General features: G+C 41.0%; 1 long non-coding RNA gene across 2 annotated transcripts; it reads right to left on the bottom strand.

The window, feature by feature from the left end:
* Window positions 1-252: 252 nt before the first annotated feature.
* LOC107836805 (uncharacterized) lies at window positions 253-6259 on the bottom strand. Of its 2 annotated transcripts, none has more exons than XR_001662767.1 (2): window positions 6172-6259; window positions 253-336 (listed from the first exon to the last, which is right to left on the bottom strand). It is a non-coding gene; the product is annotated as an uncharacterized LOC107836805 (long non-coding RNA). The 2 variants fall into 2 exon arrangements; XR_001662766.1 differs by lacking the exon at window positions 6172-6259 and adding an exon at window positions 2374-2422.
* Window positions 6260-11746: the final 5487 nt, after the last annotated feature.

The raw sequence follows: 11746 nt of genomic DNA, 5'->3' as shown, positions 1-11746 counted from the left end.
AGAGGACTAAGAGACATCCTGATTGAAAACATAGGAAACAAAGAAAACGCTGATGCACTTGCAGTTAGCTTCTAATAAGCTTAGAGTACTGTGAGGCTCGGGTCCCTTTAAGTGGTGCGGAAACGCGTTGCCGCCTTGCTAATTCCCTGACGTTCAGGACTGACCTGAGTCCAGGAGGATTAGAATGGATGCCCACTCTAAAAGGGATTGCATCTCCCTCTCTGTTTTTTCCACTCCTTCCCCTTTTTTTCCCCTCTTCTCTTGCTTCCCGTTTCTCCCTGCTTGAGCCTGCCCTGACCCAGACGTCTGTTCCTCGTCTGAGCTCCTGCCAGATTCCTGCAAGGAGAAGAATGCAAGAGAGGGCCTCACCAAGGCGCAATTAACATTTTGTCAGTGCCGTGCCCACACCTATGCAAGCCTCTCAATGACGGCGTTTTCATGAAAAGCAAATATTTGCACAGAAAAGCTGTCTCCAGGCGACCGCCGAGAGGACGGGGAGGATAATTGAAAGGGAGCTTGTGGCTCTTCTTTCAGAAAGAAGAGGAGCCGAGATAAATGAAGACGAGGGCGGTGGTGGCGAGGGAAGATCTTAGAGGAGAGGGAAGCAATGGGAGAGACCTTGCTCTGTGGGTGGGAGGGAGTAGTGGGAGATGCTGAGAGAACACCAGGAACGGTAAGGAGCCCCTCCTTCTTCTGCCCTGCACTCAACTAAACACACACCAACTCCCCTGACACACCCTAATGGGAAAAAGACACATATATGTACAGGAATTTAAACAACCTCCGTCTAAACAAAGAATTGCCTTCATTAATGAATGGAATAAAGGTTCCTTATACCTTAAACCTTCTATAAGCAACGTCTGACAACCGAGTTCAAGGTTGGCCGGTCTTTGTGCCGTGCTTTTTGCCTGCTCCAGCCTCTATGTTGCTGTAGAAATGTCTTTTGGCAAAAAAAAAGAAAAAAAAAAAAAAGAAAATCTCAAACTGTGTTTAAAAGGATCTCTGTTCAGCGTAGATATATCCATTTGAGGTTTTTACTCATATATTTATTCATTTTTCTAATATCTGGCAGGTTCAGCCAGTGTAACTTTGTATGGGAATACAATTAAGCTAATCAAAACAGCACCAGGCTAACAATAGTTTTTTCGTGAAATTATGATCTACTAACATCAGCAATATGTGAATATTTTAATTTTAATTGGTTTTAATTAGCAAGATTCAGCAAAACAGATAATGTACAGTATGTCTGATTGGCTGGAAGGGCATCCGTCACTTTACAAAGTTATTTAATTTCCAACAACTTCACACGGATACGGCATTACAAATAACATTAAAAATAAGAAGTTCATGAAGCCTATGCTAAACTGGATTTGCAAAATGAGATGTGAACAATCAGAGGGGCACAAATGAAGGAACTTCTTTATTTTTAAATACATTTTATCCAGTCAGTAACTGTGCCACCCATCAGGGCATGCAGCCCTGGGTGGAAAGCCACCAGGAAGAATCGCAAAAATAATTCCTGGTGCATCACTGAGGATTGTTGGAATATAAAAGAAGACAGGATTGAAAAAAAAAAACGTTAAAACATACAAAGGAGGTGAAGAACGCAAATTGGAGATTTTGTTTGAAAAAAAAGGAAATTTGAATCTGACAAAGGACAGAGAGGAGGAGAACTGACGCTTTTCCGAGCAGAGCAGACTGCATATCGTCCTTCATTTCCCCAAAGAACATCCCTCCCCACTGCTGCCCCCAGCTGGGAGAACAAACACGCACGCACACGCACGCACACATACACACATGCACACATGAGCCTGACTGTCAAGTTGGGGGAAGGGTACACTGTGATGCAGGAAGATGGAGACGGATAGTGATGGAGAGGAGAACAGCAGATGAGAACAGATGCAACAAGGACCAGAGGGAAAAGGAGGCTTGCAGAAAAAGACAAAAAAAAGACCTGCTCCTAAAAAAAAAAAGAGAATAATTTAGTCAAAGCATGTCTGCTGTTCCACCTGCCCACTTGACTCAACGCAGCCCTCTGTCCTCACGTAAACACTCACCACAAATTTCCCTGTTCCTCATTCGTGTTATCTCCCCTCCGCACACGCATAAATACGCACCACAAACATTTCAACAGAAATCCCCCTCAGAGAAGTAACTCAGTGGTCAATAATGTGGCAAGCATCGCACTGTGCACCCCACACACACACACACACACCATCCCCCGCCCTCGGCAGCGCAGACATTTACACATACATATATGTGCACACATGCAATCCTAAACTGAGACAGCTGGAGCAGTCACACCAGAGCCAGAGAGAGAGAAAGAGAGAGAGAGCCAGCTTTCTTCAGACGGATCCGAGACTTGGGCTTTACTGTATCATCTGCCAGGGTGCTGCTGGGAATGAGACGTCACAATCATAACAGCCCACTGCCTTATAAGGCAATTATCTCTCTCTCTCTATTTCTCTCTTTCTGTCTCTCCCCTCCCCTGTCGTTTTTTTTCCTCCCCTCTTCTTCAGACGGGGGGCCGCGGGGGGCAGGGATGAGTGATTTCAATTATCTGTGACAAAGACCAAATTAGGTACCTGGCAATTTCAATATGGCCTCTTTATCTGCATTAAGTAGATGGGATGCGGTTTTGATGGAGAGTTAATGTAGCTGCAAAGGTCTCGCACTCCTGGACGCATTTGTTTCATGCAACATTTGCAGTGAAAAGAGAAGCTAATTTGTTTATCTTGCATAACAAAAATTTTATAGTAAATTATAGGGGTTTTTTTGTCTTATCATGAAGGCAAACGTTGCACTCTGCCATGCGCTCTCTTTCCCGTACTCTGGTCACACAAAGGCTTGGCGGCAGCAGCAGCAGCAGGCCCTGATCGATCTGTCAGCAGCAGCTTTGAGGGCACATTGAGACTTTACTCTCATTGACTACTTCACAATCAATACGCACTGATTAGTGGCTGGGGGAACTGGCGCTGGTGTCTGCTCTGCTGCTCTGATCATCCACTCACATTTCAACAAACATAAGCCCGAGTGAACACGAGATCCTCGGCACAACAGTTCGCTGTTTGGGAATCGCTGTGGTGATATAAAGAAAAAAAACAACTTTTCATTGGGTTGTCAAACTGTGTTATTGTGGATATTTTTCAAACATCCAGACCAGTCAAATGAACTGTCACAATACAAGTATTCACCTTGTTCTCCGTTTTCCTCATTTTTCACACTTAAATGTTTTAGCTCATCACTCTCTCATTAGAAAAATATGTTTGTTTTTTTTAATTATTATGTATCCAAACCATCCTGGACTTGTGTGATAAAGTAATGCCCACCTCCTTTAAATCATTAAGTGTGATTAACCACCTTTTCTGGAAACGTCAGCTCACTTTCATGAGCCACACTCACATCTGATTACTGACAGACTCATAGAATTGAAACAATGACCTCAATAGAGCGTCTGTCAACAAGAAGTAGGCTAACGGCATCCCAAAATGTACGTTTGTGTTATGTGCTATGCGTGGCACAGATTGTAACCACACCACCGTTCAAGGGCCTTTTAATGGGTTTTAAAGAAGGAGTGTCTAGTCAAAGTCCGATTGAGACTTTAAACATGTTGTTCATAGTCAAACTGTTCCAAAGTGCCTTAAATTTCCTACAAAGGATAAGAGTTGGAAGAATCATCATTTGAAAGCTGGATTTTGTACTCATTTTACCTTGAATTTATTACCTCATACATTTTAAAAAAGCAAAAGAAAAAAAAAACTTTAAGAGGACAAATACTACAGCAAAGTACAAGCTTATGAGTCAGAGTTTCTTTGGGATGTTATTTGGTTTTTAGATAAAAGCCGGAAATAGATTAAGGCAAACAAGATATAAAATGTTTCTGAGAAAATGCTGCGTGAATATTATTTGAAAGTTATGTCGGTGAGCTGACTTACTGAAAACACTGAACTGAAACTTGTAGAGTAGTAAAAATTGGAGGAAATATTGGAAAAATAAAAATTGCAAATGAAGGGTTAGCTGAGGCAATTCAATAGAGACGAGTATCATTCTCAGCACAATGACAGACACGTGGGCGAAATTACAGATGCTTGGATGCATTTGTTGTTTGTGAAAAGAGAAAATTCAAGGAGTTAAAAGATTTTGTTCAGAGGTGATTAAACTGTTCAAAGGTTGGTGTGTGTGTGTGTGTGTGTGTGTGTGTGTGTGTGTGTGATGTAACTGGCTCTAAGAGCTTTCCTAACAACAATTGATGTTTTTGGATGAAAGTAAATGAGCTTTACCAAGACAATGGGGAGTTATGAAAAACTGAAGAAAGTGGAAGAAGCTTGGTAGGTGCACCATGCACAAACTTTAGTATTTTTGAAGAATCTCCATGCGTTTCAATATGGTAATGTCTTTAAGTGCAACTGAAATGAAATTTAAAGACCCTGCAGAAGTTATAGCAGAAATGTCCTAAAAGAGTTGAACATTTTGATACTGTACAAAATGTTCAAACGGCACAATGCCTGCAGAAGTAGTTGCAGACCAAAACAGCCACAGAGGCAGTTTTGACCGCAATGAGAGAGAAGAGTGAATGTAGAGTAAAGGTTTTTAGTAAGGTTGGTAAGGCTAACAAATTAAAATGTACCGAGAATGATCAGGTACTGGGCAGAAAATATTTGAAAAAGCAGCAAAAGTTTAATGAAAACCTTGGAAAGACTGATCTCAATCATTTAAAGGTTACACAAGAGATTGCCCTCTGCTTGATTTTAATCAACATGGAAGGAAATGATAGACGTCTACTTGCCGATGCGGTATGACTTGACAAAGTAACAAGAAACGTCTCACTAACTGTTCTGCTCCTACAGGCCCAGAGACATGCTCTCATTAGAAAAACTATTTGCATCTAGCCCAATTAATCCATAAAAGCCATTGTGTCTCCCTACACCACATTTGATCGCTTCAAGTCAAGAACGGAAAAATCAACTCTACGTCGTGTTTGAGCATGCATGCACTCAACCGCCTCCCCCCGCCGCCCCCAACTTCCATGTATGGTGCTGCGGAGTAGCTCCGAGGGGACCGGCGAGCCTCGCTGCACCTCTCAGGGCAGCTCAGCGTCTGCAGCGAGTCTAATCCACTGAGCTGCAGGAGGAAAGAGTGCTGATGGTGCCCTTTTCCACCGACTAACCCCTAATCCAGCTGGCTGCGGGTCTGGAAGAATAATCCTGGATTAGGAACTCCTCCCCTGCGGAGCGGGCCATGGGGTCCCTTATGAGAGCCCCACCGCCTCCTCACCTTCCCCCCCCGGCCCCCACCGCCACCCTCCGTCATAGTCAGCTGTGCCCGAGGCGCCCACGAGAGGACCAAAACGGCCAATCCGAAAAAGAAAACAGGCAAACACCGACAGATTAGGCCTGAATTGCTGCAAACGTCGCCGTGTCACCCTGAGGGGAGCTCCATTATTCTTATTGGAGAAGAATAATGGTTAAGAGGGATAACCGTGGATGGGCCTTGTGATGTTACAAGTGCTTTTCTTTCGAGGTGACAAAGATGCGGATTCAAGACCGGGGAAGGGATGGAGCTCCAAACAAAGCTAACTGTTCACACGAGACACACTCTAATTGATGCATTGTTAAAAGTGGCAGCTATTGTCTTAATGAGAACCCTCACACACACGTGTGCTTGTGCGTGTATGTGTGTGTGTGTCTGTTCCTGCCTTCGCATGAATAATCTAAACAGAAATGGAGCGCTATCGCAGACACACGTGGCAGAGACCAAAGTAGAACAAGACAGAAATAATGCGTTTATGCAGACGTAACCCAGCTGAGGCCACAAATGGTCACTTGAAAAGCTACGAAAATGTCAAAGCGACACAGAAGAGTTATTAAAAACATTACGTCACTGATCATACGGTCAATAGCTGTGACTCACTAAGGTGGGATGAGTCACGAACTCAGACTTATAGGAATAAAGAGACAATCACAAAGTCCTGAAAAGTCATCCACAGAAACAAACAAACAAACAAAAAAACTGAAAATGAAAGAGTTAATTTTACTGAGAAAATTCCAACAACTGCAAGTTCAAGTTAAGAGTTGAATTACTCAGATCTAGTTGCTCCAGCAGCAATCAGCGGGGCTCTTTAATCTCTCCCTGTGACGTCTCTCCTCCGCACACAACCACCAGTTTATTTACCTGCATGGCTGCCCGCGGGAGACGGCCGCTTGCGTCAGCGCACAAATCCCACGTCCCCAGTGAGCAACAACAGGCGCTGCCTGGAGCCCTAATGCACCTGCATGTGGACACATCATGGCAACGGCTGCTAATGGTTGCAGCCGCGACATAATGAGTCACGGCTGCAAACTCTGAATTCGATCAGCATTTTAATGCACTGAATCATCCTAGTAAAAGAAGAGTGCCTTCTTTATGCCTGTTGTCGCTAAAGGTAGCAGCAACGCGTCTTCTAGAAATATGATTTTTTTTTTTTCCCTCAACAAATGCTCTTTAAATTTATAGCGCAGGGTGTTGCCCTAGGTGTGGGAAAAACAAACGGCACCTTCTGATCTGACGTGCTCCTGTTTTCACTGTCTGGTATTTTAAAAACGGATAAAAATGTTGTGTCTCTGGTTTCATTTGTGGATTAGTAGATACTGGAGATTTGTCATATACAGTTCCATGTAAAAACATTCAAGAGGTAATACGTCTTCTGCCATGCTCCAACCAGAAACGTTACTGTATTCATTACTTTGTCCTTTGAGAGAGAAAAAAACAGGTCCAGATTGACAGGAGAATATGTGTTGTCAGTTTTAAAGCATTGCCATATATTCTCAGTTTGAGTTAGGGCTGGACTTTGATTGGACCATTCTAGCATCCACATTCTTTGATATAAACCAATGGTTCTGAATCCCTGTCATCAGAGAGCATCCTGCATGTTTTAGATGTTCCCCTGCTGTTACACAACAGGCTTGTGAGTTTTGCAGATCTTGATTGCATGCTGAAGAGGTGAAAAAGCGTTCAGCCCCACAGCATTATGCTGCCACCTCCATGTTTTACGATTTCAGGCCGCCTCACGCATGTGCTCTCTGTTTCCGCATATTTATTTGCATTTCTGTTTCACCACATGAACATAGTCCACTACAGTCAGTTACATTTCTGGTTTTTTATGTGAGGCTTTAATTTTAGTACATTTTTTTATTTTTTTTTCCCAGTAAATCAGTCTGTTGGGGTTCTTTTATGCACAAATGTGTATCCTGCAGTTTTTTTCTTTAAATTATCCTTCTCAGCAACTCATTTCTTTTAACCTAATCATGCTATTTTTGTTAATTTTTTAAAATGTTTAAAATTTCCTGCATTGTAGAGTTTCATATCCTCATATAATTGTTCTGTTTTCATATATTTTTCCTTTGACTGAACATGAATATGCATGCTTTCATTTATTTTTACCTTGCTGCTGGGATACCCAAATTTCCCCACTGTGGGACAAAAAAAAGAATGATTGTTTCTTATGTTTTGAGTTAAATTCTGTACGTCTCTTCCCTTATTTTCCTGCGAAGCAATTTAAATGATCTTGTGTGTGAGTGGTGGTGAATAAACTTGAATTCAGCATCATTGATAACCTGTAGAAAAAGTCTAAATACATCAATCCTGCACTTCTTTTATGTAGATTGCATTAATAGAATCCACATTTTAGATTATCAAAAAGATTCCATTTAACTTATTCCTTTCTCTTTTTTCGCCCCTACAAAAATAGGACTATGTGCTCATAGCAACACGCTTCTCTTTCTCTCCCTTCTGCATGTCACACTTGCACGGTGTGTAAACTGGTCACAAAGTTAATGTGGCGCACACGACACCCTGCGATCCATCATAACGCCCGTGACACATCTTAGAGGCGTTCAAGAAAGTCCAACAACGCCTGAGCTCTGAAATAAGCAGAAAGTCGCGTCTTCACCCCTGCTTCTCCCTCCCTGCCCCACATAGCTATTTTGAGAAATGCCTCATTTTCATTTCAATCTTCTGTATGATGTGCTGCACAGCTGCCATAAGCTGACTCCTTCACCTAAATGACAGTAACAGTTGAATGGAGCGCAGACGAGGCAGACTTGAAAGAGCGTCTATTGTGATCGTGAGAGGCCAAGTCAATCTATTTGCATTCAACAGGAGGAGGTGGGGGGTGAGTGGGGGGGGATCTATTTTTTGCCTTCTCGTGCTCGAACAGAGGGAAGAGAATGGGGGATAACCACAGCATTGATCAGTCCATGTCTTCTGTCACGCTTGATGAGTTTTACTCCAGGAGAGAAATAAGGCGCTTTAAGCACATGGCATGCTACGTGAGGAGGAGAATTTGTGCACGGAGGAGCTGCAGCACCGCAGCAGCAGCCTTTTTATAATTTCTATTGTGTGTTTTTTGCATGCAATAAAGGAGAATTGTTAAGAATGAATTGAAACACAGTGAGAGTTACAGCAAAGCAGGAAGGCTGATTTAAAAAAACAACAACAAAAAAAAAACATTTTTTTCTGTGGTGTAAAATGTTGGAAAATCTGACCAATTTAGGAAGATTTACCATAAAAATCGTTAAATAGTCTAATGTAGTTTAAAACCTTTCATCTCTTTAACTGAACCCAATTGAATCCCATTTCTCAAGGTCCACCCTATATTATATCAGATGTTCATTTTGACTCATTTCACGTTTGCTTTGGACCGGGTTTGAGGAAAACCAACAACAGCAGAACAAAAATTTTAAAAAAGTGTCCAGTCTTTTGCAGATTCTTAGTTTTTTTGTTGTTGTTTTTTTCAGTTACTTTGCATTCAGCTCCATCTGGCTCTGGCAAGACTTGAAAACCAGGTCCTTCTCCTCCCGTTTTACAAGTATGCAGCACATTCATCTTATCTACTGCATAAAATTCCAAAGGAAAAAAAAAGTACATTGAGGTTTGTGGTTGTAATGTGACAAGCTTTTCCAGGGCTTCTCAGAGTCAGACATGAGTCTGTATGACTCCGATTCCAAATAGACTACACCTTTTTTTGTTGTTACAGCATCTCTATTCATATTCTCCATTCCAGTCACACAGCCTGACTCACTTGTGTGTTTTATCTAAGGCTTCCACCTGCCTTGATGTGCTGGACTGAGAATCGGTAGAAAGGACAGCAACACAAACAAACGAGCATGAGAGCTGCAAAGCGTTACAGGAAGCTTCTATTTAGATCAGTACAGAACAAGTGGAAAATATCTGACTTATAAATTATTCTCATTAGCATGTACCAACCAGTCATTTGCTATCAAGAGTGACTTCAAGATTGTGCATTACACAGACTTTTTTTTATTATTATTTGGGGGTTCAGCTAGGACTTCATATGGGCAGTTATTGTTAAAGTCTGTAACATCCTCTGGTGTATCCTCAGTTTATTGTTGGTGTTTCCTGTAGAAAAGCTATAACTGCAACTAACTCAGTCTTTTGTTTAATTAACTATAAACTTCAGTGTCGATAACAGTCTATTATAAATGTGGTGGCACTTTAAAGGTTTATAAGACAGCGTCTTATAAACTTTGACATGTCTAAGATTAGAGTTCTCGCATAAAGGCTGTTGTCCTCGTTGCTCTTCGCCCAGCTCTAAATGTCTATGGGATGAAAATTAGTCTCTGTTTTATTACAGTGAAGGTCAAGAATGTTACTAAGGCTACAACACAGCTGGGGATTAGCCTCCATGTCTGTGCAGGAAATTATGTGGTGTGCCGCCAAAACAATGTTATAAAAGGTTAAATTAATTATTTATTATTACTAGTGGGGAATTTATTAGGGAACGTTTTTCAGCCCCTAATAAATCGTATCTTCCCTGATTTAGAACAGTCTACATAATTCATGTTATTATGCGTTTCCAGTATGTTCATGACATTTTAAAACACTATCAAATAGGCTTTGTTTCTGTGGTTAACTCTGTTGGTGGTGGACTTTTCACTGTCAGATTTTTTCCTTCTATTAAATTTTCCATTGATATGCTTGGATGCAGCACTCTAAATAACTGGCTCCTTTAGAAATGGAAACATTTTAAGGAGGGTTTAGCTTTTTAAATGCAGCACTCTGCATGGTGAAAACATTAGGGGGATAATTTACAGGAAATAAGAGGACTCCTAATAAAGTTACAACCACGTTCCACTTCAAAATATCTAAACATTTACCTTAAAATGAAAGGTAGCGACTTTAAATTGCAGCAATAAACAAAAATATTAAAAAGCTGCTTGGTTGTCATGGTAAGAAGAAAATTCACTTTATAACCTACAAACAATCGGGTTTCAAACAGGTTCTAAAATGAATGATTTCAATCTAAACCGTACAAAACTACACAAGAAAGATTCTTCCTCGTCACTATTACACAAAAATTGCACCCAATTTCTACAATCAAAGTTACATCAGCACATAAATTGAAGCAAGCTGGGACAGGCTTCAGCCTTTTTTACATGTAAAACATTTTCTTAACAAGTACATAATGGACTAATATTCTAAACTTGTAGGTTTCATGAAAAGTTGCTTTGGACCAACATATAAAAGATGAAGAGTTGATCAGTCAGATTGAACTGGATTTGTTGTGCTCCAGAAAACAGATGCATTCAAGGAGGATTAGTAAGTTAGGAGAAGAATGCACACGTTTCTTGAATTTAAACTTTTGGCAATGAGAGGTGAATAAGGGTTAGAGTTGAGAGCTAAAGGCATCAATAATGCTCCAAGACAGATTTATCAGCCGCTTGCCGACATACGACGGTCTCTTTATCCTTGTTCAACACAGCAAACCAATGACAAACAGCATTCTGAACATATCACAGTGTCATGGTTTCAGGGTTAAAGAGTTCAGATTGTAATCTATCCTGCAGGATGAACTTTGTGTTCTCGTTAAGAATTTTGTGAGTAACAAAAAGCAAGGCCCGATCTGCTGGGATCAATTCATTCATGTTTACTGCTGGAGTACAAAACCAAACCATTACACTTTACTTTATATCTACCAGCTAAGAATAATGGTGATAAATATCAAAAAATGCACACTATTTTATTTAACAACATGCTTTTATCTTGGGATGAAATAACACACACTCTCTCTCGCTCCATTGGTTGTGGTTCTGATCCCCTGTTGGCCAGTCCACTCATATGAAATAAAACAGATTATGATGGTTGACCAAGCATAGAATAAATAAATAAAGCCTTCAAAAATATGTTCAATATGGTTATTTCTTTAAATCTAAAACCATCAAATTCAATCCAGTCCAATCATAAGTAATTCTGACAGTCATATCGAACATCCAGTGAAAGGTTCTCTATCTAAGACGTCAGTGTCTTGTGTCCTGCATGTTTCAGATTTGTCCCTGTGCCAATAATTCTGTGTCAAATGCCTGAATTATGTACTTAACGTCTAAGTTCTGCAGAGACCTGATGTAGAGCCATTCATCTGAAATATCAGAAACACACCTAATACCTCTAGGAAGCTGCTCTTCGAGGGCAGGACTGGACACCCCCAGATCTAAGAAGATTAGCAGATTGAATCAAATCTTCACATCGATCTAATCTCCCTTCCTGAGAAAGCGCAGCGTCACAGTGGAGAGGAATGATTCCCAGTACAACAGGAAGAAACATCCTGGAGACCCAGGCTTTAAACACTAACATCAAGAATAAAACGCTTCTTAGTGTATCCGGATCCAGCGGCCTAACAGACTGCAAGTATTAACAACTACTTTTATCAAATGGAAAAGGTTTTAGGGTAAATGTGTGACTGATGTCTAAA

Source organism: Poecilia formosa, unplaced genomic scaffold, assembly GCF_000485575.1.
Source record: "Poecilia formosa unplaced genomic scaffold, Poecilia_formosa-5.1.2 Scaffold88, whole genome shotgun sequence".
Lineage (NCBI taxonomy): Eukaryota > Metazoa > Chordata > Actinopteri > Cyprinodontiformes > Poeciliidae > Poecilia > Poecilia formosa.
This window is presented reverse-complemented; position numbering and strand designations above follow the sequence as displayed.